Source organism: Portunus trituberculatus, chromosome 24 (assembly GCF_017591435.1).
Source record: "Portunus trituberculatus isolate SZX2019 chromosome 24, ASM1759143v1, whole genome shotgun sequence".
NCBI lineage: Eukaryota > Metazoa > Arthropoda > Malacostraca > Decapoda > Portunidae > Portunus > Portunus trituberculatus.
Window position 1 is genome coordinate 10,890,812 of NC_059278.1, and position 6,188 is coordinate 10,896,999.

Sequence of the window (6,188 nt, forward strand, 5' to 3'; positions counted from 1 at the left end):
TGTGGTTTACAAAAGCAAGCCTCTTCTTTCCCCTGTGTTTCACACCTTTCACCTGACAGCGCGGCCGAAGAGATTAACGGTCACTTCGCTGCGATCTGCGATCCCTCCCCTTCACTCCACTACTCTCCCAGCCTACCTCCCTGCCTCCTCCCCTCCACCCCTTGTCCAGGAGGTTGATGTTTACAGGAAACTTCTTACTCCCACTGACCTCCCCATCAAAATTTACAGAGAATTTGCCCCAGAACTTGCCACACCCCTTTGCTCTATCATCAATGCCTCCCTTGCTCAACATTCCTGCCCCGATGACTGGAAGACATCTTACGTCACCCCCCTCCCCAAAATTTCTAATCCACAGTCACTGAATGATCTAAGACCAGTCGCCATCACCCCTATACCCAGCCTTATCTGTGAAGATTTTGTTTTCTACTGGGCCTATAACAAAATTTGTAACTCTATTGACACACAACAATTTGGCAATATTAAATCCACCTCCACATCTCACTACCTTGTCAGCTTCCTGGAATTCGTCCACAGCCACCTGGACAAACGCAACACTTCTCTAGCTATTGCTTTTGTGGACTTCAGAAAGGCCTTTGATCTTGTTGATCACACTGTTGTGATAAATAAAGCCATCACTCTGGGCCTCTCTCCCTACCTGATAGCGTGGCTGGCAGACTTCCTCACGGGAAGGCGTCAGGCCGTTCGTTATCAGGGCTCTGTCTCCTCTTTCCAACAGCTCACATGCGGGGTCCCTCAAGGGACCAAGATGGGTCCCCTGTGTTTCCTCATCCTTATCAACGATGCTCTCGTCCACACCCCACCGCTGGAAGTATGTGGACGACTGCACCGTGGGCGTACCCGTCAACAACACCAACCCAGATTTCTCAGCACTGCAGTCCACTCTAAACCAACTACAGACGTGGACGGAGGACAACAAAATGACCATCAACCACACCAAGACCGTGGTGATGCACATTTGTACCTCCACAGCAGCAGTTCCCCCTCCCCAGCTTTCTGTGGGCCCTCACTCCCTCCAGGTGGTCCGCAGCACCAAGCTTCTAGGTGTCTTGGTGGATGATCAGTTAACATGGAAGCAGCATGTTTCCAACATCATCAGGTCAGCCTCATATAAAATCTATTTACTGCGCCGACTCAGGTCCCTGGGAGCACCGGCAGATGAGCTGAGGGGAGTGTACCTCATCTTTATACTCCCTAAGCTCATGTACGCCGCCCCAGCGTGGTCCTCCTCCTGAACCTCACACAACGACAACAGCTGGAGAGGGTTCAGAGGAGGGCGTTCAGGGTCATCCTTGGGCCTGCCTACAGGTCCTACGAGGACGCCCTGACCTGCCTGAGTCTGCCGAGGCTGGCCACAAGACACCAGGAAGCCTTGGAAAAATTTGGGGAAGGACTGCTGCGTCATCCACGTCTCCGCCACCTGCTACCACCCGACGTGCCTCCCCCTGCTCGCGCCACCCGACACCATAATCGCGTGGCGCCTTTGAGAGCACCGCGCACGGATCGGTACCGGCTCAGCGCGGTGCCCACTATTGTGCGAGCTTTAAATAAATAAGTGAATTTCTAGGTTAAGTTTATCCATAGTTAGGTTATGCATTTTTAGTTCATTGTGGTAATGTCCCCCTGTACATTTTCAGTGTATTTTTTTACATTGCCTAATTAATAAACCGTTTATTATTATTATTATTATTATTATTATTATTATTATTATTATTATTATTACACACACACACACACACACACACACAAGGATGAGATGACGAGTGTGAGGTTTAGAGATGAGGAGTGCGAGGAGTGCGAAGATGAGGTGAGGTGTGTAAAGGTGAAAGATACAGAATGGCGGAGGAATGTAAGGTTGAGAGGATGAAAGTAAGTGAGAAGTGTGAGGGTGAGTAATGAGTGCGAGGTGGCAGTCAGTGGTCGCTCCACCATTCAAGTCATTGTGGCCACTTAAACTTTGTCTACGTTTTTCTCTCTAACTCCACCAGTGTCCTTCCACACTCTCCATTATCTCTCCACGACCTCTTCATCCCTCCTGCATCCCCTCCGTAATGCCTTCATCCTCCAGAGTTACTTCCTCAACTCTTCTCTTCATCTCTTCTCCCCTTCGCAGCGCTCCTGCTTATCTTCGCCTCGCCTCGCATCAAATGTCATTAAACTCACCTCAGGTTCATCTCCAGCAGGTGTTTTAATTCACCTGTTGTTAATTAAGGACCATTACCCAAGTGCGCGGCGGGGAACGTAATCGTTTTGAAACATTTTGCATTTTTTTTTTTTTTTGGAGTTCTTGAACGTGTAATTGCATGTTTTACGGCCTGGCGAGTTGTATATTAAGAGCAGACGGCGCGTTTCGTTCATGGTAGTAAAACGATGCGAAATTAAAACGCATTATGAAGATGAGTTTCATTTCATAGTGATATGTGTATATACTGAATAGAACTGGCTCGCTTTTGTTGTCCGGATGGTGGTGGACGCTGTTGTTGTTGTTGTTGTTGTTGTTGTTGTTGTTGTTGTTGTTGTTGTTGTTAATGTTATTTTTCTTATTCTTGTTACATTTATTACAGTTGTGGTTGATATCTTGTTGTTGTTGTTGTTGTTGTTGTTGTTGTTGTTGTTGTTGTTGTTGTTGTTGTTGCTGTTGTTGTTGTTGTTGTTGTTGTTTTTATTGCCATCACTGTCTCTCTTCCTTTACGTCTTCTTCTCCTTCTTCTTCTTCTTCTTCTTCTTCTTCTTCTTCTTCTTCTTCTTCTTCTTCTTCTTCTTCTTCTTCTTCTTCTTCTTCTTCTTCTTCTTCTTCTTCTTCTTCTTCTTCTTCTTCTTCTTCTTCTTCTTCTTCTTCTTCTTCTTCTTCTTCTTCTTCTTCTTCTTCTTCTTCTTCTTCTTCTTCTTCTTCTTCTTCTTCTTCTTCTTCTTCTTCTCACCACTACTACTACTACTACTGCTACTTCTTCTTCTTCTTCTTCTTCTTCTTCTTCTTCTTCTTCTTCTTCTTCTTCTTCTTCTTCTTCTTCTACTACTACTACTGCTACTTCTACTAGTTCTTCTTCTTCTTCTTCTTCTTCTTCTTCTTCTTCTTCTTCTTCTTCTTCTTCTTCTTCTTCTTCTTCTTCTTCTTCTTCTTCCTCTTCCTGCTTCCTCCTCCTCCTCCTCCTCCTCCTCCTCCTCCTCCTCCTCCTCCTCTTCTTGTTGTTTTCTTTTTTTTTCTTCTTTTCTTCTTCTTCCTGCTGTTAATGTTGATGACAATGGTGATATCTTTGGTGATGACGATTGTGAAAATGACGACTGGCTATTGGTGATGTTGTCGTTGGTGGCGTTGTTGATGCACTGCTAGGTACTAAAAAGCATTCTCTGATCACACTTGTCGCGTTAGTTCTTGCACTAATTGGTACCTGCGCCACTAACTCAACCTGCAACCTTCTATTGTTGAATGTTGGCGTGTGACGAGTTTATAAGTACCAGCCAGACTCTAGGTTAAAGCGGTTTCCTGCCTCACCCAGTTTTGTCTCAACCTTCCTCCTATCTCATCCAGTCTCACCTTAACCAAATTCCAGCCTTATCTAACGTCCAATCTCAACCAGTTTCAAGCATAAACTTGTTTCCAGCATCACTTAATAACCTCACCCACTCCAGCTTCACTCAGTCCAGCTTCAAGCAGTTTCTAGCTTCACCAAGTTCAGCATCATGTAGCTCCTAGCCACAACCAGTTTCAGGCATCACTCAATCTAGCCACAACCAGTTTCTAATCTCACCAAGTCCAGTTTCACGCAGTCCAGTCTCATGTAGTTTCCAGCATAGACCAGTTTCCAGCATTACCCAGTTCAGCCTAAATCAATTTCCAACTTCATTTAGCCCCTTCCCTCCTGTAGTAAGGCTCACACACTGAGAAGGTAAACTATATGGGGATCATGAAAATGTCTCGTAAACTTCAAACTGGTCCATATAGACTTAGCTTAAATATACCTAAGTTTAGATCATTTAAAGTAATTCCTGTGGTAAATAAGTGTGTTACTTTGCAATGACGGCATGATTCAATGAACATCAGTGACATTAGAATCATCCATCCCTAGAAATATAAGCAGTTGGTTAAAAGCATCGTTACTCCTAAAATGATACATTTATGAGTAATGTTCAAATATGCGTGGAATTCATATAAGGGTGGAAGATTTTTTTTTCGTAATCCCCGTGCATCATACCAACCCGTAATGAATAAAACTACAATATAATAAAAACAGCCATCACCAGTTCAAGATGCACGCAAAACACACACGGAAACACCCACACACACACACACCATCACCACCAACACTGCCGCATATTGACAACATTACCATCACCATCACCATCACTACCATTTCCTCACCACCACCACATCTCCCAAATGGGCCACAAACACACAATCCAGAACTAACGATTTGGAGCAGTTTTCTGGCCTGATATCACCGGCCGTTTAATTAAGCGAGACGAACTGTTGCATCCAGAGAGAGAGAGAGAGAGAGAGAGAGAGAGAGAGAGAGAGAGAGAGAGAGTATAAACAAATGCTTTTAAAAAATAACACCCCGCGGGCCAACTGTGGAGAGCATCTGCATATTGCTTTATTAAACGTGTCCGCCTACACTTTACCGATGATACGTTCCTCCTCCTCCTCTTCCTCCCCCACGTCCTCCTCTTACTCCACCTCCTCCTCCTCCTCCTCCCTTTCTTCTTTTCTTCTAGTCTTCTTTCCTTTCTTATCACTCAATCAAAATTTTCTAATCTCTTTCCACTTTTTCATACATTTTCTTTTTTCTTCCTTCTTTTCCCTTTGATTTTCTTTCTATTTGTTATAATCTTCATATACAAATCCTTCTTATTCCTTCTAATATTCTATCTCCCATTCTTCCTTTTCGCCTCCTCAAGACCCCATCGATATTTTTACTCATTTAGTCTTTCTCCCTTCCCTCATCTTTACATTATTTTCTTTCGTATTCTTCCTCTTTCTTCTTCTCCCCTCTTCTTTTCTCTCCAGTCCCCTTTCTTTTATCCGGTCAACTACTTCATTTCCTTGTTCTTTCTTCTCTTGCTTCTTTTACTGTCTACATTTCCTTTGTTTTCCTTTTTTTCTCGCACTCTCTTCCTCCCTTTGTTTATCTCTCACTTTTCCTTAATTCTCCCATTTTAATTGTTTCTTCATCTAAATTATTGCATCTATTTCACACTTCTTTCACTTTATTCTTTTCTCTTTCTCATTTACCTAATTTGGTTCGCGCTCCTTTATCACACCTTCTTCCTTGTCACTCCTCCATTTACCGAGATAATGAACACCAGTAGATATATAAATGCCAAAATGAGTTAAGAAATGTGTATTATGTGTTTATTGTTTTGTTTAAATTACGCCAAAAATTACGAGGCCGCGTCATCAGGCCTCAAAATACACCTAGAGTTGGATGGCTATCAAGAAAATGGAATCTGGATCTTTGAATAGTAAACGTTTCGTGGTTAGTGGCGCTTCTTTTTGTTCCGAACACGACGTGGAGAAGGATAGAGAGAGAAAAAGACATAAACAGCCATCGTGAAAAGCAATCATTTTAATCAAACGTTTATTCGCAGCACACACACACACACACACACACACACACACACACACACACACACACACACACACACACACACTTTAATTAATGGTATTCATATCCTTTTGTCAGCAAATTCTCATTTTCCAAACTGGTTTAGTTCTTCGTTTCCGGCACATTTAGGTATCTATGCGTTTCCATCTAAGCATACCCAACGAGTCTATTTGTCGTCCCTTCCCCTGTATTTGGTGTTCAGTATTAAAGGTGCAGGTGTGCTCTTTAACAGTTTAGATTTTTCTTCCTATGACTTAAACTGTTATGGAAGAGTATTAAGCTATTTCCGAAAATCAAATTAACCAGTGTTATTACTAAACATATTGAATAAATCTCCCCCCCTATCTCTCTCTCTCTCTCTCTCTCTCTCTCTCTCTCTCTCTCTCTCTCTCTCTCTCTCTCTCTCTCTCTCTCTCTCTCTCTCTCTCTCTCTCTCTCTCTCTCTCTCTCTCTCTCTCTCTCTCTCTCTCTCTCTCTCAGGACGCTCTCCTGGAATGTGTAAGTACGGACTCCTGGCAACGGTTCACTGACAGTATTAATCACCAGACCAGTGTGGCTTCCATGTGG